This window comes from Salvelinus fontinalis, chromosome 17, assembly GCF_029448725.1.
Source record: "Salvelinus fontinalis isolate EN_2023a chromosome 17, ASM2944872v1, whole genome shotgun sequence".
Classification (NCBI taxonomy): domain Eukaryota; kingdom Metazoa; phylum Chordata; class Actinopteri; order Salmoniformes; family Salmonidae; genus Salvelinus; species Salvelinus fontinalis.
The window spans coordinates 32,885,391-32,909,920 of NC_074681.1; the positions used below are offsets into that span (position 1 = coordinate 32,885,391).

Genomic DNA, 24,530 nt, shown 5'->3' on the forward strand with positions numbered 1-24,530 from the left:
CAATAGATTTTGCTCCAAAGAAATGAATTGATCTCAAGGGAGACTATAGGCCTAGTTGAGCATAGGGAAGTAGAATCGCCCAGTCTCACACACACTTCTCTGAAAACATTTTTCTAGGTTGTGTGGGAAGCTAGACATCATGACCTTTTAAAGGAGAACTCATACTGTACTCTGATCAATGGTCATGCATTCTTGACTTCAAAACTTGCAGCCTATGACTTTGACACCGACCAACTGACACAGGTTTGTTCCATGTCATTTCAGCAAACCATGACACCCACCATCTCAGATTGTTCTGAAATCGTTTTTTTAGTTAGAAACAGATAAGATCAGCATTACGGCAACATTATTTTGTTAAAATATAATTTTATCTCTTGAGAAATTAAGCTAATTGATTGCACCCAAATTGTCCATGCCAAACCCACCCCAACAACCAGTATACAGTATCAGTTCTCTATGTCTAACAAGTAGTATGGAGCTGCGGCTCGGATAATGTTTCTTCATCCTATGTAATGTATTCTCAGTGAAGTTTTTTCCTCCTGTTCATAGACAATAGTTATTGAAGTTGCTTGCATCCTTTACCATAAAGTAGTGTGAAAGTCCCAGGTTTTGACCACTAGATGCAGCTGTTTCTGCCATACAGCCACACTCTTTTATCCATTTAGCTGGTGTCGTGTTTATTAAACAGATCACACCATTTCCATTGTAACTTTGGGTAGAAAACCAATAGATTTGGCCCGTGACAAAAATAAATTGTGTGGCCATCCTCACAATTCAAGCCAGTCCTCTGTGAAAGCAAATCAGTTTGTCCTTCTTTTATGCTAAATCTGTGTCCAGGAAACAGCCCCTTTGTGTGTGGTTTATTTCCTTCAAAAAACATCTGGATTAGTTACTGTTAGACCATTCTTGGTGAACAGGCAAACCACTAGGCTAAAGCTGTTCTAATGGTTTCAATGTTATGGTCTCAAATGGTCTTCAATGGTAATAGTTCCAAACACACACTGTATAGTGTTTTGTAATGTTATTTTTAAATGTATTTTTAAGTTAGCCTTTATTTAACTAGGCAAGTCAGTTAAGAACAAACTCTTATTTACAATTACAGCCTAACCCTACCAAACCCTAACCCGGACGATGCTGGACCAATTGTGCGCCGCCATATGGGACCCCCAATCATGGCCGGTTGTGATACAGTCTGGAATTAAACCAGTGTCTGTAGTGACGCATCTTTCACTGAGATGCGCCACTCTGGAAAGTAGTGTGAATTAAACCCAACCCAACACCATGGGTGACTGACACAGATACATAGAGTTGTTTCCTAATAACTTTATTGACAAACATAAGACTGCCATGCAATGAATTATTTTATTAGGGTTGTCACAACAATGAAGTCCCAAACGCATTTCACCATCAAAGTCTTGGGCTTCCAGGAAAAGTCTTTGTATGAAAATTGCATAGGGATAGCCATTAGAGAACAGACACTTGTTGGACTACTCAAGGAGAGTTGTTTTGATGCATTAGGTTGCTATTAGGACAAACTGAATTGCTGGCTTGAATTGTGAGTATGACCACAACATTAATTTTCATAATGAGACAAATCCATTGGTTTTCTACCCAAAGTCCCAAAGGAAATGTTGTGATCAATTAAATAAACACAAGAGACTAGCACAATCGATAAAATAGTGTTGCGGTATAGCAGGAACAGCTGCATCTAGTGGTCAAAACCTTGTACTTTCACACTACTTTATGGCAAATAATGCAAGCGACTTGAATTACTAATTTCTCTGAAAAGGGGGAAAAAACATCACCAGATTCACAGAGAATACATTAAACAGTATAGAGAAGCAATACTCCAAGCCACAGTTTCATACTACTTGTCAAACATAGAGAACTGGGAACTGGTTGTTGGGTGGGACTTGCATGCGGTGTGCAGGAACCGTGAGTGGCTTTAGATTTTTGTATATTCATTGGTAGGAAGAACTTGTGTAAATCGGATGTTGGGTATTATATTTCATATATGAATATTATCTGAAACCTATAAATTCAAATTGCCAATTTGGGTGCAATCAATTATCTTAATTTCTCAGAGATCAAATTATATTTCAAGAAAATGTTGTTTCTGGAATGCTAATCGTATCTGTTACTAACTACAAAAACAATTTCAGAAATCTGAGATGGTGAGTGTCAAAATCCTCTTTTGAGGAGGAATGACCCACAGAGGTCACCAAGTCAGACTAGTCTAAACTAGTACAGCCACTAATGCAAAGTCTCACAGCTCTTCATCAAAGGCTTTGACAAACAAGACCAGAAATACAGGTCCAGCCTCTATGGTAGAGAGGACAGGCTAATAAATGCTTAAGGACACACCTCAAAAGATCTCCCAGTCAAGTTTTAGGCTACTCTGAGTCTCCACTTAAATAAGTCATGGCGCAAAGTAATAACGGCTCGAAGACCACATGGCTGAACGGGAACTATGAAACTAAAATGTAGGCCTAACAGCACAGTAAACATATAGCTAGTTCTACTCCTGTAATTGTAAACAAATGAGTCGTTGTTGTTCCGTTATTGTTAGGGATAGTCTAGGTCAAGTCTGGTTCTGGAAAACAGAACTCTCAATCACCCAGAAGACATGCTCTGCTGTGTAAACTCTACTTCCACTTGACCCCAAAGTAAAGAAAAGACAACATTCCTAGAGTCCTTGAAACAGACACACGCAGAGAGAGATAGAGAGAATGTGTGTTGTTAAATCATCTGGAGGAATCCACCACTCTGTCCACCAGTGTCATAACAAACACAGTTTGCACAACAGTTAAGATATTTGTAACTAACAAGACGTGAATGATGCCTAATGTGGTGCCATAGCAGTATTGGCATACTGACATAAGTTAATCAAATCAAAACACCTGACCACCCTACATCCTGAACTGGTTCAGTCAGCCCATACCCACGAGACTCTAAATCTGTCATCATCTCCTATCTGAAAGGTTTCACTCCATCTATGGCCTTCTCACCATCATTATATTCTAGTTGTCATTGGTATCTGCACAGCACACACCATCTCCCAGAAAGGAAACACCACAGGCTCCTCTCCAGACATGTGTCAGGTGACATTTGTGATTGTCTGTTGCCATGACGCAGTTGTTTGAACAACGTTACCAGTATGGTGAGGACAGTTAGCCCTACTTAGCAGGGTCTATAATGCTAGATAGTTTGACAGGCCAAAAGACAATAACGTTACCACATTGTTGGATGAACAATTGTTCCATATCCATGCAAAAAATAGGCTATGCTAACTAAATATGCTACAGGTACATAGTTAACGTTCACTAACTAACTAAAAATATAACAAACAAACCAAATAGTTAGGTAACTAACAGTTACCCAGATTCTGATAACGTGTAATAAAACGTGATATAAATGGGGGAGATCAACACTCTCAAAATGCCATGATGAAACCCTTTAGTCAACACCACAGTAAGCTAACGTTAACTACCGTAGTGAACTAGCTTACTAACGTAGCCAGAAAGGAAAGCGCCTATGAAATATATCTAACGTTAGCATCAACAGCCCGGCATTACAGATGTGGATGACACACAGCTAACTAATAAAAAATAAAATTTAAAAACGTTTCGACAAAAGCAAGCCGACACTAGCAAGTGACCTATTGAGTCTCATTTCAATTACACCAAATAAAATTGGATTATCCGTCGAGAGAGCTACTGGTAGCAAGCAACTAAATAGAATTGCTAGCCAGCTAACGTTAGCTAACATCGCAGCACATCTGCAAGAATCGAGAGCCCAGACAATGCAACCTCACCTCTTCATCATCCGCTATTCCCGCGTCTCTTGGAAGAATTTCGTCAATACACCAACCTCATTTGTAGGCTTTGTGACCATATCACTCCCAAAACATCACAGCTATGGCGCCAATGTATTTATTAAACTAAGATATTTTAATGAAAATCTGAGGGCATCAACGGCCCTTGTTATCAGCCCGGAAGTGATGGGGAAACAAAACGTTGTCAAGGCAGTCCGCTTGCCTGCGATTGGACCGCTGAAGGTGGCGCGTGCTTGAGGTAGCTGTGACGTCAACAGGGTTACTGGCGGTCAGAGGAAGAGCTCCTGCCTAGTTTGGAAGGCTTGAGAATCTTGTTGTAATAAATATTTAAGACAACTTCTCCATTCACAAAACCAACTTACACCAAGAGGAAACATTTTCTGGAACATGCTTATTGCTGACATTGTCTAGAAAAATGCATGGTTAAGGCCTTACAAATATTTTATACCAAACAAATTTAAGGAAGTGCACTTTAAAATTTTACATAAGATATATCCATGTAATTCTATGTTGTCCAAATTTGTGGCTATTGATGATATCTGTGTTTTCTGTGAAAAAGAAGGTGAGAATCTGTCTCACTTGTTCTTTGAATGTAAGTTTGTGTCAGAATTTTGGGAAAACCTTGCAGAATACTTATTTACCATTATGAACACTACCCATGTTTTTGACATGAAGGATATAATATGTTACTATTGCAATGATAACAAGACCATTGAAATGATTGTGATTTTTAAAATTCTTGTTGCCAAAGACTTTATACACAAACAAAATGTCCAAAATTCTATACCAAATTTGCACATATTTTTGATTGAATTTAACTATCTTATTCAAACATTATCCCTAGTGAATAACAACAAGAATAACATTTTCCTGAATCATTATAATGATATTTTTTCAGAGTGATTACAATTGCACTAGAATTGTTTATTCTTTTATTATTTCATTGATATGTTTTGTATGTTTTAGTATTTTCTTGTTAATACCTGCGTTCTGTTTTGTATGATGTAGCACTGTAAGTTGTTGATCTGTATTATAAATACAAAAAAAAAGGAATGAGAAATATATATATTTTTTTAATTACGAACTAAAATTATTATTTTTTAAAGAGCCCCTGCCGAATGTGCCGATGATGATGTCCAACTTATATATATTTGTTGTACCTTTATTTAACTAGGCAAGTCAGTTAAGAACAAATTCTTATTTAGAATGACGTCCTACCAGAAGGCAAAAGGCCTCCCTCGGGGATAGGGGCTGGGGTTAAAAATACAATTAAAATATAGGACAAAACACACATCACGACAAGACAGACACCACAACATTACATAAAGAGAGACCTAAGACAACAACATAGCATGGCAGCAACAAATGAAAACACAGCATGGAAGCAACACAACATGAGAACAACATGGTAGCAACACAATATGGCAGCAGTACAACATGGTAGCAGCACAAAACATGGTACAAACATTATTGGGCACAGACAACAGCACAAAGGGCATGAAGGTAGAGACAACAATACATCACGCGATCAGCCACAACTATCAGTAAGAGTGTCCATGATTGAGTCTTTGAATGAAGAGATGGAGTTAAAACAGTCCAGTTTGAGTGTTTTTGCAGTTTGTTCCAGTCATTAGCTGCAGCGAACTGAAAAGACGAGCGACCCAGGGATGTGTGTGATTTGAGGCCCTTTAACAGAAGGTGACTGGCAGAACGGGTGTTATATGTGGACGATGAGGGCTGCAGTAGGTATCTTAGATAGAGGGGAATGAGGCCTAAGAAGGTTTTATAAATAAGCATCAACCAGTGGGTCTTGCGACGGGTATACAGAGATGACCAGTTTACAGAGGAGTATAGAATGCAGTGATGTGTCCTATAAGGAGCATTGGTGGCAAATCTGATGGCCGAAGAGTCAACTTCACGGGGGTCAGCCCACCAGAGCAAGGCCAGCACAATGATCTATAAATCAACCCAACATCCTAACAGCTGGACAATCATTTAATTTTTAAATGTTTAATTTCACCTTTATTTAACCAGGTAGGACAGTTGAGAACAAGTTCTCATTTACAACTGCGACCTGGCCAAAATAAAGGAAAGCAGTGCGACAAAAACAACAACACAGAGTTACACGGTCAATAACACAATAGAAAAAAAATAGAAAAATCTATGTACAGTGTGTGCAAATGTAGAAGAGTAAGGAGGTAGGCAATAAATAGGCCATAGAGGCAAAATAATTACAATTCAGCATTAACACTGGACTGATAGATGTGCAGATGATGATGTGCAAGTAGAGATTTAAAAATATATATATATAAGTTCACCTTTATTTAACCAGGTAGGCAAGTTGAGAACAAGTTCTCATTTACAATTGCGACCTGGCCAAGATAAAGCAAAGCAGTTCGACACATACAACAACACAGAGTTACACATGGAGTAAAACAAACATACAGTCAATAATACAGTAGAAAAATAAGTCTATATACAATGTGAGCAAATGAGGTGAGATAAGGGAAGTAAAGGCAAAAAAAGGCCATGGTGGCGAAGTACATACAATATAGCAAGTAAAACACTGGAATGGTAGATTTACAGTGGAAGAATGTGCAAAGTAGAAATAGAAATAATGGGGTGCAAAGGAGCAAAATAAATAAATAAGGGGTAGAGGTAGTTGTTTGGGCTAAATTATAGATGGGCTATGTACAGGTGCAATAATCTGTGAGCTGCTCTGACAGCTGGTGCTTAAAGCTAGTGAGGGAGATAAGTGTTTCCAGTTTCAGAGATTTTTGTAGTTCGTTCCAGTCATTGGCAGCAGAGAACCGGAAGGAGAGGCGGCCAAAGGAGGAATTGGCTTTGGGGGTGACCAGAGAGATATACCTGCTGGAGCACGTGCTACAGGTGGGTGCTGCTATGGTGACCAGCGAGCTGAGATAAGGGGGGACTTTACCTAGCAGGGTCTTGTAGATGACCTGGAGCCAGTGGGTTTGGCGACGAGTATGAAGCGAGGGCCAGCCAACGAGAGCGTACAGGTCGCAGTGGTGGGTAGTATATGGCACTGTGATAGACTGCATCCAATTTATTGAGTAGGGTGTTGGAGGCTATTTTGTAAATGATATCGCCGAAGTCGAGGATTGGTAGGATGGTCAGTTTTACGAGGGTATGTTTGGCAGCATGAGTGAAGGATGCTTTGTTGCAAAATAGGAAGCTAATTCTAGATTTAAATTTGGATTGGAGATGTTTGATGTGAGTCTGGAAGGAGAGTTTACAGTCTAACCAGACACCTAGGTATTTGTAGTTGTCCACATATTCTAAGTCAGAACCGTCCAGAATAGTGATGCTAGTCGGGCGGGAGGGTGCGGGCAGCAATCGGTTGAAGAGCATGCATTAGCTTCACTAGCATTTAAAAGCAGTTGGAGGCCACGGAAGGGGTGTTGTATGGCGTTGAAGCTCGTCTGGAGATTTGTTAGCACAGTGTCCAAAGAAGGGCCAGATGTATACATAATGGTGTTGTTTGCGTAGAGGTGGATCAGAGAATCACCCGCAGCAAGAGCGACATCATTGATATATACAGAGAAATGAGTCTGCCCGAGAATTGAACCCTGTGGCACCCCCATAGAGACTGCCTGAGGTCCAGACAACAGGCCCTCCGATTTGACACACTGAACTCTATCTGAGAAGTAGTTGGTGAACCAGGCGAGTCATTTGAGAAGCCAAGGCTATTGTGTTTGCCGATAAGAATGCGGTGACTGACAGAGTCGAAAGCCTTGGCCAGGTCAATGAAGACGGCTGCACAGTACTGTCTTTTATCGATGGCGGTTATGATATCGTTTAGGACCTTGAGCGTGGCTGAGTGTGGTATGACCAGCTCGGAAACCAGATTGCATAGTGGAGAAGGTACGGTGGGATTTGAAATGGTCGGTGATCTGTTTGTTAACTTGGCTTTCGAAGATCTTAGAAAGCAGGGCAGGATGGATATAGGTCTATAACAATTTGGGTCTAGAGTCTCCCACTTCGAAGAGGGGGATGACCGTGGCAACTTTCCAATCTTTGGTGATCTCAGACGATACGAAAGAGAGGTTAACAAGGCTAGTAATAGGGGTTGCAACAATTTCGGCAGATCATTTTAGAAAGAGAGGGTCCAGATTGTCTAGCCTAGCTGATTTGTAGCGATCCAGATTTTGCAGTTCTTTCAGAACATCAGTTGTCTGGATTTGGGTGAAGGAGAAGCAGGGGGGGTGGGGGGGGGCTTGGGCAAGTTGCTGCAGGGGGTGCTGAGATGTTGGCCGGGGTAGGGGTAGGGGTAGCCATGTGGAAATCATGGCCAGCCGTAGAAAAATGCTTATTGAAATGATCGATTATCGTAGATTTATCAATGGTGACAGTGTTTCCTATTCTCAGTGCAGTGGGCAGCTGGGAGAGGGTGCTCTTATTCTCCATGTACTTTACAGTGTCCCAAAACTTTTTGTAATTAGTGCTACAGGAAGCAAATCTTTGTTTGAAAAAGCTAGCCTTAGATTTCCTAACTGACTGAATGTATTGGTTCCTGACTTCCCTGAAAAGTTGCATATCGCGGGGGCTATTCGATGCTAATGCAGAATGCCACAGGATGTTTTTGTGCTGGTCAAGGGCAGCCACGTCTGGGGTGAACCAAGGGCTATATCTGTTCTTAGTTCTACATTTTTTGAATGGGGCATGCTTATTTAAGATAGAGAGGAAAGCACTTTTGAAGAGCAACCAGGCATCCTCTGCTGTCGGGATGAGGTCAATATCGTTCCAGGATACCCGGGCCAGGTTGATTAGAAAGGCCTGCTCGCTGAAGTGTTTTACGGAGTGTTTGACAGTGATGAGGAGTGGTCGTTTGACCGCGGACGCATTACATACGCAGGCAGTGAGGCAGTGATTGCTGAGGTCCTGGTTGAAGACAGCAGACGTATATTTAGAGGGCAAGTTGGTCAAGGATGATATCTATGAGGGTGCCCATGGTTACGGATTTAGGGTTGTATCTGGTGGTTCCTTGATCATTTGTGTGAGATTGAGGGCATCTAGCTTAGATTGAGGGCATCTAGTTTATATATATATATATATATAATATTGTAACGGGTTTCGTCCTCTTCGTCTGACAAGGAGTAGTAGGAAGGATCGGAGGACCAATTCGCAGTGTGGTAAGTATCCATTTTAATAAGAATACTTGAACAATGAACAAAAACAATAAACTGACAAACGACCGAGACAGTTCCGTATGGTGAAACACAGACACAGAAAATAACCACCCACAAAACACAAAGGAAAACAGGCTACCTAAATATGGCTCCCAATCAGAGACAACGATTGACACCTGCCTCTGATTGGGAACCATACTAGGCCAAACACAGAAATAGACAACCTGGACATACAACATAGAATGCCCACCCACATCACACCCTGACCAAACAAAACATAGAAACATACAAAGCAATCTATGGTCAGGGCGTGACAGTACCCCCCCCCCCCAAAGGTGCGGACTCCGGCCGCAAAACCTGAACCTATAGGGGAGGGTCTGGGTGGGCATCTGTCCGCCGAGGCAGCTCTGGCACGGGACGTGGACCCCACTCCACCATAGTCTTAGCCCGCTTAAGTGGTGTCTTTGGCGCTGCGACCCTCGCCGCCGACCTAGGACTGGGGACCCTAATAAAGGGCACCACTGGACTGAGGAGCGCTTCTGGACTGAGGGGCAGCTCCGGACTGAGGGGCAGCTCCGGACTGAAAGGCGGCTCCGGACTGAGGGGCGGCTCCGGCCTGAAGGGCGGCTCCTGACTGACGGGCGGCTCCTGACTGACGGGTGGCTCCTGACTGACGGGCGGCTCAGGCGGCTCCTGACTGACGGGCGGCTCAGGCGGCTCCTGACTGACGGGCGGCTCAGGCGACTCCTGACTGACGGGCGGCTCAGGCGGCTCCTGACTGACGGCGGCTCAGGCGACTCCTGACTGACGGGCGGCTCAGGCGGCTCCTGACTGACGGGCGGCTCAGGCGGCTCCTGACTGACGGGCGGCTCAGGCGGCTCCTGACTGACGGGCGGCTCAGGCGGCTCCTGACAGACGGGCGGCTCAGACGGCTCCTGACAGACGGGCGGCTCAGGCGGCTCAGGACAGAGGACAGACGGGCTGCTCAGGCGGCTCAGGACCGGAGGGCGGCTCAGGCGGCTCAGGACCAGAAGGCGGCTCAGGACAGGAGGGCGGCTCAGGCGGCGCTGGACAGACGGGCGGCTCAGGACAGACGGGCGGCTCTGGAGTATCCGAACTGGAGGGAGGCTCTGGAGCATCCGGACTGGAGGGACACACAGGAAACTTGGTTCTTAGAACAGGCACAATACTCACCAGGCTGGAGAGATCTACTGGAGGCCTGGTCCTTGCAGGAGGCACAGGATAGACCGGTCCGTGGAGGTCTATCCTCCTACCTGTCTTAGCCAAACTCCCCGTGTGCGCCCACCCAAGAAATATTTGGGGCTGCCTCTCAGGCTTCCTTGCCAGCCGTGTTCCCTTGTAACGCCGGTTCCCTTTTCCTGCTGCCTCCGCTCTCCTGGGTGCCTCCACCTGTTCCCATGGGAGGCGATCCCTACCAGCCAGGATCTCCTCCCATGTGTACGATCCCTTGCCGTCTAGAATGTCTTCCCATGTCCATGAGTCCGGAGATCGCTGCTGCCCGATACCACGCTGCTTGGGCCTTGGTTGGTGGGTGGTTCTGTAACGGGTTTCGTCCTCTTTGTCTGACGAGGAGTAGTAGGAAGGATCGGAGGACCAATGCGCAGCGTGGTAAGTATCCATTTTAATAAGAATACTTGAACAATGAACAAAAACAATAAACTGACAAACGACCGAGACAGTTCCGTATGGTGAAACACAGACACAGAAAATAACCACCCACAAAACACAAAGGAAAACAGGTTACGTAAATATGGCTCCTAATCAGAGACAACGACTGACACCTGCCTCTGATTGGGAACCATACTAGGCCAAACACAGAAATAGACAACCTAGACATGCAACATAGAATGCCCACCCACATCACACCCTGACCAAACAAAACATAGAAACATACAAAGCAATCTATGGTCAGGGCGTGACAAATATAATATATATATATACACATTTCACAAGAATGAAACATTTAGTCCTATGGATTTTGTTAGTCCTAAGTATTGTTTTTTCTTTATTCAAGGCTTTAACACCCATTGTCCCTTCATGCACAGAATATTTCATTATCCTAAACCCGCCTGCGGGTTATGATTCAAGGCGCGCATCACTAGTGTATCTTATCTGCTCATAGATCTCTGGTTTCTTCACCCGCAGGCCGTTTGCCAGTGCGCCAGGGGTCTCAATATTCAGGAGGGTGAGCTTCTTCCCGAGGCTTCTTCTTCTTCCTCCTCTTCTTCCTCTTCTTCTTCTCCAGAGCGGCCCCCACAATTCTGAACACCATCTCGTTTATGCTATCAGCAGGGCTTTCTTGGGGCTGGGCAGTCTTATTATCAATGGCCTTCTCATTAAAGGTTGATGCAATCTTCTCATCATTGGCCATTTTGGCCTTCTACAGCACTGAATCAAACCAGTTGATGCAAGTGTCCATGCCTGATCGATTTATGATGACATCGGGGCGGGGCCCACAGTTTTAAAGGTTTTGGAGAGTGAGTCGTAATGGTATGCATTACCTCATACCAATAGGTTAAGACATTTCAAACACGTTATCTTTTGCTGGTGTCTTCAATTTTCTTTAATTTCATTTTTTACAATCTGTTGTGCGGGATGTTTAAGTGCATGGAATATAACTTGTCTATGGGGCTAGGCGGCTAGGGCTATTTACAGGGCTGAAAGAAACAAATGGATAACTAGATTAAATGTAAAAAGTAAAAAAATCTAATTTCTCTGACTGTAGGCTGTTAATCAGTGGTGGAAAAAGTACCCAATTGTCATACTTGAGTAAAAGTAAAGATATCTTAATAGAAAATGACTCAAGTCACCCAGTAAAATACTATTTGAGTAAAAGTCTAAAAGTATTTGGTTTAAAATATACTTAAGTATCAAAAGTAAAAGTTCAAATCAAGCCAGACGGCACCATGTTCTTGTTTTATTAATTTACGGATAGCCAGGGGCACACTCCAACACTCAGACATCATTTACATATGTTTAGAATCCGGCAGATCAGAGTCAATGGGGATGACTGGGTATGTTCTCTTGATAAGAGCATGAATTTGACAATTTTCCTGTCCTGCTAAGCATTCAAAATGTAATGAAAGACAAGGCATAGAGTAAAAGTTGTATTTAAACTAGCAAAAAAAGCCCAAAATACCTATACTCCCAAGCCTCCTGCAGTTCTGCTTCCTGTTTCAGTTTTGTGGTCTGAAACTAAAGGCTCTAGTGCCAGAAATGTTTCCTTTTAAAGATAATGCTTTCATCAAACTTTTGTTTGAGTATCTTTATCCAATCCATTAAGAGTAGATAAGAATTTATGAGATGATAGTTGGAAATGTAATTCTATTTCCATTTCTATTGCTTAAGTGCTTGAAATGTAGCAATGAATCTCTCAAACCTCTAGGTGGCATGCTCCCTCCTTGTTACAGCTGTATAGCTGATGGTCATACAATGGGGAGACGCTGTTGAGTGGCCAACAGAAAGCGAAAGAGGGAGACAGACACCAGGGGTGTCGGGCAGAGGAGGCTGGTGGGACGAACTGTAGGATGAAGGGCTCATTGTAAAGTCTGGAATGGAATTTTGGAACGGAGTCAAACATGTGGTTTCCATGTGGTTTTCGATGGTCAGAGGCTCCTCACCTGCTCCTCTCCCTTCCATCCTCTCCCTATTCTCCCCTCTCCTCCCCTCATTTCCCCTAGGAAAGCTGGGCTTTCACTCCTGCAGTGTGGCTCCTCCAAAAAAGGAGAGCTTCATAAAAAATAATTATGCTGGGAGAGAGGAAACGGAAAGGGGAAGGAGGGAACAGAAGATGGCGGAAGAGGGATGCAAGAAGGAAGGGTGAGAGAGAGCGAGAGAGAGGGTTGGGGGGTGGGGTGGGGGGGGAGCATGTACTCACCTTAAAAATGACATGAAAGTGAAATGGCCAGGTTAGCCCCTCTTGACCCCATGACCCTGGACTAGTGATATCCACTCAACACAACCAAACATCTCCAGGGTATTGGCATATTAGTTGAAGAAGTGACAATCATCCTCTCACTTCATATGTATTGACCATGTGCCCAGTGGTGTTAGGTTCCTCATCATACACATGTAAACAATGGACACACACACTCACACTCGCACACGCACACGCACGCGCACGCGCACGTGCGCACACACACACACACACACACACACACACACACACACACACACACACACACACACACACACACACACACACACACACACACACACACACACACACACACACACACAGCATCTGTGTGTACAAGGAGAGGAAATAATAGCTGTCCCCAGGCTCTTCCTTTCTCATCTAGACATCTGAGGTCATCAAGATGAGACAGCAACCATCAGAGGGCAGATGTTATAAACCGAGGAAGCACTTTCATCTCCTTTGTAAATATGTGTGTCCCATCTGATAATGACACCGACACACACTTGAGCTGCTTGCCCTCGTGCCTGGGTCCTCACTTAGTGGTGACCCTAAAGGCAGACAGAGGAAGAGAGGGAAATGCATAGTATCCTGAGACCTAACCATAGGTGACGACCTCTTCTCCCTGACAGGCTTAGACTAGCTGACGGACTCTCCCTTGGGAGTCACCCTGAGCAACACCAATATTGACCCATGTCATGTGATCGCTTCATGATGATGGCAATGGATAATGTGTTTTGTCATTTCTCTAATTCCCTTCAAAGTATATGATGAATGGTGAAGTGTCAATGGGGAATTGTATGAATAAACAGAATTAGATGACATTACAAGATATTGGGGCAGATGTTTCTCATAGTGGTTGCTATGGCAGTGTTAAATAGATGATCGTATGGTTTCCATAGCAAGAGTGCAAAGACCAAGCTCCTATTAACTTAAATGCTGGTTAAATTCTATCAGACTGCCAGCTCCAGATGAGAGCAGTTCAAAATTATGAAGATAAACAACTGAAGTCCCAAATACAACTTTTGTCTGTTCACCTTACATTTTTTCATGTATTTTTTTACCTTATAAAAAAGAACACTCGGATTATCCCATTGTTCTGAGTGATGTAGTAGGATGAAGAATGTAACCATTGAGTCCCTGCCTGAGCATGCGGCCCCTTTGACGTCCAGTTGGGCTTAACATTTGGCAAAGGGAGGGGTGTAAGGAGGGGGGAGAGGGGCGAAGAGGATTAGTGAAACAAAAGGATCCTTCTCTGTCATCAAAGAGGATCTTCTCCTGGCTCATCCCCTGCTCTCTGGCGGCAGGTTTTATTTTCCAAGGGAGGGAGTGGTGGCTGGTGGAGAGAGGAATGGAGGGAGGGAATGAGGGAGGACAGAGAGGAGGGGGAGTACCGATTTCAAAGTAATCTTTGACTTTAAGCCCTGCAGTCTCTCCCAAACGAAGCCCCCTGTCCCAGACACCATGATGTCTATGGCTCCCCAATGGCAGCCCAGTGGCCTGCCAGCCGCCCTCTCTTTCTTCTCACGCTTTTGTCACGGTGGCATTTAAGTGGCATTTTTCACCGGCTATATGACCAAATGAAGGAGGTCCTTTGAGGGACCTGAATGAGACAGGCTTTAACTTTCCAGCCCGGTGTCTCCTCTTAAAACAACACCAAACGGGAAACAAAAACCCACTTTGTTGCCAGAATTCTTTTAGGCACGTCCTATAGCAGACTCAGTGAGAGAGAAAAGAGGAATAAAATGAGTTTGGGCTTCAGTTATTCCTTGAAGTCAATGGAGATCTATGATACCGAAATAGATGGAGATGTATTGCTTTATATTTGTTATGAATCATGATTGTTTGACAGATTATGAAGATGTGAGGGGCAGATATACTTTCTCTTCAACAAATTGTGTTTACACTTCAGCAAGTTGAAAATCGCCACCATTTACCTCCTAAACATGGACAAGAAACTTTGCTATCAAGTCACAGTCATACCAACACTTTTTATGTGATATTTGTACACACACACACACACACACACACACACACACACACACACACACACACACACACACACACACACACACACACACACACACACACACACACACACACACACACACACACACACACACACACACACAGGGAGAGAGATAGAGAGCGAGAAAGAGAGAGAGAGAGCGAGAAAGAGAGAGAGACCGAGAGAGATCCCTTTCCACGGTCTCATTAATATTGCACTAGTTGTAACTGCAGCAGAGACATGACGCCAAAGTGATATGTGCTGTAGAGTTAGGAAAATGTTTCGGTCTTTTTTCATTCAAACATCGGACTTTCCCCTCACACAAAACATAGTCCAGTAATTTGGGAAGAGAATGGATCCATGCAAATTCATGAGAAAACACCCACATTACACTGAAACAACGTTGTTCCAGATGACAAAATATCCATCAGAAGAATCCTGTAGAGGAGCAGTGTATCTCTGAAGATCTGACACAATTCCATCAGATGAACTTTTGAGCAGTGAGGAGGTCCTAGCCCACTCCTCCTATATTGTCTAAGATCTTTATTACACTCTTTGTTCTGACCTCCTACTCCTCAGTTTTAAGACTGACTTTATTTGCTCACACACCCTTAGGGTCATCCACCTATATCTCCACTATGGTCTCCACAGGCCCAGGCAACCCCATGGTGAACTGAGGTAGAGTTAATCCCAAAATGAGATGGGGTTGGGACTACTGTAGGAGGGGCCAGATCTCGCTGTTATTAGCCTGGCTACATTGGGGGTGGTGGTGCTAGTTGAGTTGAAAGATGTTATACTTATACTCTTTAATCCCAGCCTCAGGCTATAAACTACACACATTTACATGCAGTATAATGGCGCCAGAGGAGATGGCTGCCGTTTTACGGTCTCTTAACCAATTGTGCTAATGTGTGTGTTTTTTCATGTTATTTGTAACTTATTTTCTACATAATATTTCTGCCACCGTCTCTTTTGACCGTAAAGAGCTTCTAGATATCAGGACAGAGATTACTTACCTCGTACTGGACAAAGATTTGTTCTTTAACGAGTCAGGCGCAAAGGATTTACCTCAGACACCCGACAAGGCCTAAATCCTAGTGATTCGCATGAGAAAGAGACGGAGATATTGGGGACGTAGGTTGGGGTGCCTTGTAAGGATCCGACGACGAGTGGGTAATCTGCATCTACCATCAGTCCTATTAGCCAACGTACAATCATTGGATAACAAAATAGACTAGCTACAATCACGAATATCCTACATTAAAAACTGTAATATCTTATGTTTCACCGAGTCATGGCTGAACGACGACATGGATAGCATAGAGCTGGCTGGGTTTTCTGTGCATCGGCAAGATAGAACAGCTGTCTCCAGTAAGACAAGGGGTGGCGGTCTGTGTCTATTTGTAAATAACAGCTGGTGCACGAAATCTTATAGTAAGGAAGTCTCAAGGTTTTGCTCGCCTGAGGTAGAGAATCTCATGATAAGCTTTAGACCACAATATTTACCAAGAGAGTTCTCATCTATATTCTTCGTAGCTGTCTATTTACCACCCTAAACCTATGCTGCCACTAAGACTGCACTCAATGAGTATATGGCCATAAGCAAACAGGAAAACACTCATCGAGAGGCGGTGCTCCTAGTCGCCGGGGACTTTAATGCAAGGAAACTTATATCCGTTTTACCTAATTTCTACCAGCATGTTAAATGTCCAACCAGAGGAAAAAAACTCTAGACCACATTTACTCCACACACAAAGACGTGTACAAAGCTCTCCCTCGCCTTCCATTTGGCAAATCTGACCATAATTCTATCCTCCTGATTCCTGCTTACAAGCAAAAACTAAAGCAGGAAGCACCAGTGACTCGGTCAATAAAGAAGTGGTCAGATGACGCAGATACTAAGCTACAGGACTGTTTTGCTAGCACAGACTGGAATATGTTCCGGGATTGTTCTGATGGCATTGAGGTTTACACCACATCAGTCACTGGCTTCATCAATAAGTGCATCGATGACGTTGTCCCACAGTGATTGTACATACATACCACAACCAGAAGCCATGGATTACAGACAACATCCGCACTGAGCTAAAGGGTAGAGCTACTGCTTTCAAGGAGAGGGACTCTAACCTGGAAGCGTATAAGAAATCCTGCTATGCCCTCCGATGAACCATCAAACAGCGTCAATGCAGGACTAAGATTGAATCGTACTACACCGGCTCCGAAACTTGTCGGATGTGGCAGGGCTTGCAAACTATTGCAGACTACAAAGGGAAGCACAGCCGCGAGCTGCCCAGTGACACGAGACTACTAGGCGAACTAAATTACTTCTATGCTTGCTTAGAGGCAAGCAACACTGAAGCATGCATGAGAGCATCAGCTGTTCCGGACGTCTGTTAGATCACGCTCTCCGTAGCGGATAAGAGTACGACCTTTGAACATGGGAGAATTCACAAGGCCGCAGGGCCAGATAAATTACTAGGATGTGTTCTCTGAGCATGGGCTGACCAACTGGCAAGTGTCTTCACTGACATTTTCAATCTCTCCCTGACTGAGTCTGTAATACCAACATGTTTCAAGCAGACCACCATAGTCCCTGTGCCCAAGAACACTAAGGTAACCTGCCTAAATAACTACCGACCCGTAGCACTCATGTCTGTAGCCATGAAGTGCTTTGAAAGGCTGATCATTGCTCACATCAACACCATTATCCCAGAAAGCCTAGACCCACTCCAATTTGCATACCGCCCCAACAGATCCACAGATGATGCAATCTCTATTGCACTCCACACTGCCCTTTCCCACCTGGACAAAAGGAACACCTATGTGAGAAAGCTATTCATTGACTACAGCTCAGCGTTCACCACCATAGTGCCCTCAAAGCTCATCACTAAGCTAAGAACTCTGGGACTAAACACCTCCCTCTGCAACTTGATCCTGGACTTCCTGATGGGCCGCCCCCAGGTGGTAAGGGTAGGTAACAACATATCTGCCACGCTGATCCTCAACATGGGGGCCCTATAGGGGTATGTGCTCAGTTCCCTCCTGAACTCCCTGTTAACTCATGAGGCACGACTCCAACATCCTCATTAAGTTTGCCGACAACACAGCAGTGGTAGGCCTGATCACCGACAACGATGAGAGAGCCTATAGGGATGAGGTCAAAGACCTGGTTGTGTGGAGCCAGGATAACATCCTCTCCCTCAACGTGATCACGACAGAGGAGATGATTGTGGACTACAGGAAAATGAGGACCGAGCACGCCCCTATTCTCATCTACGGGCTGTAGTGTCCATATCACCAACAAATGATCATGGTCCAAACACACCAAGATAGTCGTGAAGAGGACACGTCAAAGCTTATTCCCCCTCAGGAGACTGAAAAGATTTGGCATGGGTCCTCAGATACTCAAAAAAGTTATACAGCTGCACCATCGAGAGCATCCTGACTGGTTGCATCACTGCCTGGTATGGCAACTGCTCAGCCTCCGACCGCATGGCACTACAGAGGGTAGTGCATACGGCCCAGCACATCACTGGGGCCACGCTTCCTGCCATCCAGAACCTCTATACCAGGCGGTGTCAGAGGAAGGCCCTAAAAATTGTCAAAGACTTCAGCCACCCTAGTCATAGACTGTTCTCTCTGCTACCGCACGGCAAGCAGTAACGGAGCGCCAAGTCTAGGTCCAAAAGGTTTCTTAACAGCTTCTACCCCCAAGCCATAAGATTCCTGAACAGCTAATCAAATGGCTACCCAGACGATTTGCATTGCCCCCCCTTTACGATCTGGCTACTCTCTGTTTATTATCTATGCATAGTCACTTTAACTCTACCTATATGCACATATTACCTCAATTACCTCAACTAACCTGTGCCCCCTCAAATTGACTCTGTACCGGTACCCCCTGTATATAGCCGCGCTACTGTTATTTAACTGCTGCTCTTTAATTATTTTAACTTATCTATTTTAAACTTAACCAACAATGCAGTTTTAAGAAAAATAAGTGTTAAGGGCTTTTAAGGAAGCATTTCACTGTAAGGTCTACCTACACCTGTTGTATTCGGGGCTTGTGACAAATAACATTGGGTTTGATACATGAACATGTATGCATGCACACACATCACACACACGTCAGCTTTCTTTACAACATCCCACAGAGTATGCCACACACACACATCCTTCAGAGGCTCTGTCAGAGTCTTAACACTTAACCTGTACTTTGAGCCAACACTCCAAGCTGACAAGGAGACTGACTGATATCATAATAATGATCTGTACCTGAGGGTTCACCTTTCAAAGAGATGGCTATTCAGCACTGTGATATTGTCAAAATACAATAACAAGAACATCAATGAAAGCATACAATTATGTCTTAAAGTCATTATTCAAAGTATGGTGTTCATTTACCTCCAATTTGTCAGATACAACCTAACATAAGATATCCATTTGAAATTCACCAGATGATCAATCAGTTGTGTGGTTTCATTCCCATTGATAAGGATTTTTATTTATGTATTTATTTATTTCACCTTTATTTAACCAGGTAGGCAAGTTGAGAACAAGTTCTCATTTACAATTGCGACCTGGCCAAGATAAAGCAAAGCAGTTTGACACATACAACAACACAGAGTTACACATGGAGTAAAACAAACATACAGTCAATAATACAGTAGAAAAATAAGTCTATATACAATGTGAGCAAATAAGGTGAGATAAGGGAGGTAATCACAAAAAAAGGCCATGGTGGCGAAGTAAATACAATACAGCAAGTTAAACACTGGAATGGTAGATTTGCAGTGGAAGAATGTGCAAAGTAGAGATAGAAATAATGGGGTGCAAAGGAGCAAAATAAATAAATAAATAAATAAATACAGTAGGGAAAGAGGTAGTTGTTTGGGCTAAATTATAGATGGGCTATGTACAGGTGCAGTAATCTGTGAACTGCTCTGACAGCTGGTGCTTAAAGCTAGTGAGGGAGATAAGTGTTTCCATTTACAGAGATTTTTGTAGTTCATTCCAGTCATTGGCAGCAGAGAACTGGAAGGAGAGGCGGCCAAAGGAAGAATTGGCTTTGGGGGTGACCAGAGAAATATACCTGCTGGAGCGCGTGCTACAGGTAGGTGTTGCTATGGTGACCAGCGAGCTGAGATAAGGGGGGACTTTACCTAGCAGGGTCTTGTAGATGACCTGAAGCCAGTGGGTTTGGCGACGAGTATGAAGCGAGGGCCAGCCAACAAGAGCGTACAGGTGACAGTGGTGGGTAGTATATGGGGCTTTGGTGACAAAACGGATGGCACTGTGATAGACTGCATCCAATTTATTGAATATGGTATTGGAGGATAGTTTGTAAATGATCGCCGAAGTCGAGGATCGGTAAGATGGTCAGTTTTACGAGGGTATGTTTGGCAGCATGAGTGAAGGATGCTTTGTTGCGAAATAGGAAGCCAATTCTAGATTTAACTTTGGATTGGAGATGTTTGATGTGATTCTGGAAGGAGAGTTTACAGTCTAACCAGACACTTAGGTATTTGTAGTTGTCCACATATTCTAAGTCAGAACCGTCCAGAGTAGTGATGCTAGTCGGGCGGGCAGGTGCAGGCAGCAATTGGTTGAAGAGCATGCATTTAGTTTTACTTGTATTTAAGAGCAGTTGGAGGCCATGGAAGGAGAGTTGTATGGCATTGAAGCTCGTCTGGAGAGTTGTTAAGGTGATCCTCTTGGCGCACGGATCCCTTTAACCTGTTAAAGCTGGGGGCTCTGTTGTCACTATTTATGGTAATCGTGTAATTTTTGAAACGGCTTCCTACAAAATTCTTGATCGTACAATATGCATATTATTATTATTATTGGATAGAAAACAGTCTATAGTTTCTATAGGAGTTGAAATTTTGTCTCTAAGTGGAACAGAGCCCATTCTACAGCAATTTCCCTGACATGGAGTCAGATTTCAGAAATTTTGGCCACTGTTCTGGAGTCAGTTTTAAAGCCAATGTTATTCCTATGAGTATACGGACACTGCTTACGTCTTCCCCTGGATGCCTTTACGTGATGATGATTTGAATGGGGTCGATTGCGCAATCACAGGCACTATAAATTAAAAAACCCTGTAGCTAGTAACTCTTTTGCAGCTGCGTCATGCGCGTGAAGGACACCGACCCGCACCTGTTCCAAGCATTAGTGTTGGGAGTAATCTTTCTCCGGTCATGTTAAGACTCGTTATAGGAGTTAAAAACATCATAAGGTAGTTAATTTAAAGCGTTTTATAGCAATTTATATCCGTTTAGTGCGATTTTGGGACATTTATTTCTGAGACGCTGTGAATCTCTGGGCACGCTTCCAGTTCATCCCGAACGCAGTTGGCATTTCCACATGGCAAGAGGACAGCTTTCCACCAAAAGACGATTAGACCCAAGAAAGGATCCTTTGCCCAAGATACTGATGGAAGAACAGCTCAAAGTAGGACATTTTTATTATGATAAATCGTGTTTCTGTCGAAAAATGTTAGTGGCTTAGGACGCCATGTTTTTTGACGTAGCTTCGCTTGGCGCAAACTGTATTGAAAAGTAAGGATAATTAAAAAAATGTAATTCCGCGATTGTATTAAGAATTAAATTGTCTATCAATCGCTGTCCACCCTATATTTTTTAGTCACGTTTATGAGTATTTATGTATACGAGTAGATCACTGTCTAATATGGCGCACGGACATTTTCTCACCAGCTGGGCTACATCTCTCATTGTCTAACCATGATTTTGGTGGCTAAATATGCACATTTTCGAACAAACTGTATATGTATGTTGTAATGTGATGTTACAGGGGTGTCATCTGAAGAATTCTGAGAAGGTTAGTGAAAAAAATAATATATTTTGGCGATGTTTACGTTATCGCTCTCTTTGGCTAGAATCAATGCTGGGGTAATGTTTGCACATGTGCTATGCTAATATAACAATTTATTGTGTTTTCGCTGTAAGACACTTAGAAAATCTGAAATATTGTCTGTATTCACAGGATCTGTGTCTTTCGATTAGTGTATGCTGTGTATTTTTACGAAATGTTTGATGATTAGTAGTTAGGTAAACACGTTGCTCATTGTAATTATTCTAGTCCATTTGTGACGGTGGGTGCAATTGTAAACTATGCCAGCTACCTGAAATATGCACATTTTTCTAACAAAACCTATCCCATACCATAAATATGTTATCAGACTGTCATCTGATGAGTTTTTTTCTTGGTTAGGGGCTATAAATATCTTAGTTTAGCCGAATTGGTGATAGCTACTGGTGCTGGTGGACAAATAAAAGATGGTGGATTATGCTAATGTGTTTTTAGGTAATAGATTTACATCTTTACATATTGTGTCTTCCCTGTAAAACATTTTAAAAATCGGACATGTTGGCTGGATTCACAAGATCTGGGTCTTTCATTAGCTGTATTGGACTTTAATGTGTGAAAGTTAAATATTTAAAAAAAATATTTTTTTTGAATTTCGCGCTCTGCCTTTTCAGTGGAATGTGGGGGGGGTGTGCCGCTAGCGGCACCCTCATCCTAGACAGGTTAACGGGATCATTTTCGTAAACAACCGCTAAATTGCAGAGCGCCAAATTCAAAAATAATTACTAAAAATATTTATTTTCATGAAATCACAAGTGAAATATACCAAAACACAGCTTAGCTTGTTGTTAATCCACCTATCCTGTCAGATTTCGAAAATATGCTTAACAGCGAAAGCAATCCAAGTGTTTGTGTGAGTTTATCGATCACTAGACAAAACATTAAGAACACCTAGCAGCAATGTAGATTGGTCACGAAAGCTAGAAAAGCAATAAAATTAATCGCTTACCTTTGATGATCTTCAGATGTTTGCACTCACGAGACTCCCAGTTACACAATAAGTGTTCCTTTTGTTCGATAAAGATTATTTTTAAATCAAAAAACCTCCATTTGTTTGGCGCGTTATGTTCAGTATTCCACAGCCTTAGGCAGGTCATCAAGGCTTGACGAAAATTCCAAATAGTATCCGTAAAGTTCGTAGAAACATGTCAAACGTTTTTAATAATCAATCCTCAGGTTGTTTTTAACATAAGTAACCGATAATATTTCAACCGGACAGTAAACTATTCAATACTGGAGAGAAAGAAAATGTCTAGCTATCAGCGTATGAACTAATGTAAATACATCCGTCTATCCACTGACGCGTTTTGATAAATCTCGCAAATTTTTCAGAATAAAAGCTTGAAACTATGTCTAAAGACTGTTCACACCCTGAGGAAGCCATTGGGAAAGGAATCTGGTTGATATCCCTTTAAATGGACAAAAGGCAGGCAATGGAACAGTGATTTTTCTAAATAAGAGTCACTTCCGGGTTGGATTTCCTCAGTTTCGTTTCCTCGTTTTCGCCTGCAAAATCAGTTCTGTTATACTCACAGACAATATTTTGACAGTTTTGGAAACTTTAGAGTGTTTTCTATCCTACTCTGTCAATTATATGCATATTCTAGCATCTGCGTTTACATTGGGAACGTTATTTTTCCAAACATAAACATTCTGCCCCCTAGCTTCAAGAGGATGTCCAAAGAAGGGCCAGAAGTATACAGAATGGTGTCGTCTGCGTAGAGGTGGATCAGAGACTCACCAGCAGCAAGAGAGCCATCATTGATGTATACAGAGAAGAGAGTCGGCCCAAGAATTGGATGGCCGATGGAGTGTGTCTCTTTGTGTGGGTTGAGTGTGCGCGTGCATGTGTGCACATTTATACATACAGTTGGGGTCGGAAGTTAGAAAATCTTTGGAGGGAGCTGAAAGTCGGTATTGCCCAGTGACAGCCCAGAAACCTGAAGGATCTGGAGAAGGTCTGTATGGAGGAGTGGGCCAAAATCCCTGCTGCAGTGTGTGCAAACCTGGTCAAGAACTACAGGAAACGTATGATCTCTGTAATTGCAAACAAAGGTTTCTGTACAAAATATTAACTTATGCTTTTCTGATGTATCAAATACTTATGTCATGCAATAAAATGCAAATTAATTACTTAAAAATCATACAATGTGATTTTCTGGATTTTTGTTTTAGATTCCGTCTCTCACAGTTGAAGTGTACCTATGATAAAAATAGGAAAAGCTGCAAAATCGGCAGTGTATCAAATACTTGTTCTCCCCACTGTAGGTTGGAGTCATTAAAACTCGTTTTTCAACCACTCCACACATTTCTTGTTAACAAACTATAGTTTGGCAAGTCGGTTAGGACATCTACTTTGTGGATGACACAAGTAATTTTTCCAACAATTGTTTACAAACAGATTATTTCACTTATAATTCACTGTATCACAATTGCAGTGGGTCAGAAGTTTACATACACTAAGTTGACTGTGCCTTTAAACATCTTGGAAAATTCAAGGAAATTATGTCTTGGCTTTAGAAGCTTCTGATAGGCTAATTGACATCATTTGAGTCAATTGGAGGTGTACCTCTGGATGCATTTCAAGGCCTACCCTCAAATGCAGTTCCTCTTTGCTTGACATCATGGGAAAATCAAAAGAAATCAGCCAAGACCCCAGAAATAAAATTGTAGACCTCCACAAGTTCATCCTTGGGAGCAATTTCCAAATGC

The 24,530-nt window shown here is 42.9% G+C and overlaps 1 protein-coding gene across 1 annotated transcript in view; it reads right to left on the minus strand.

The window, feature by feature from the left end:
- LOC129814179 (fatty acid CoA ligase Acsl3-like) overlaps positions 1-4,024 on the minus strand; it is a 29,928-nt gene extending 25,904 nt beyond the window's left edge. The window contains exon 1 of the mRNA XM_055867075.1: positions 3,810-4,024. The gene's annotated coding sequence lies outside the window, so the exon portion shown is untranslated. The remainder of the gene's footprint in view (positions 1-3,809) is intronic.
- Between the last annotated feature and the right edge of the window lie 20,506 nt (positions 4,025-24,530).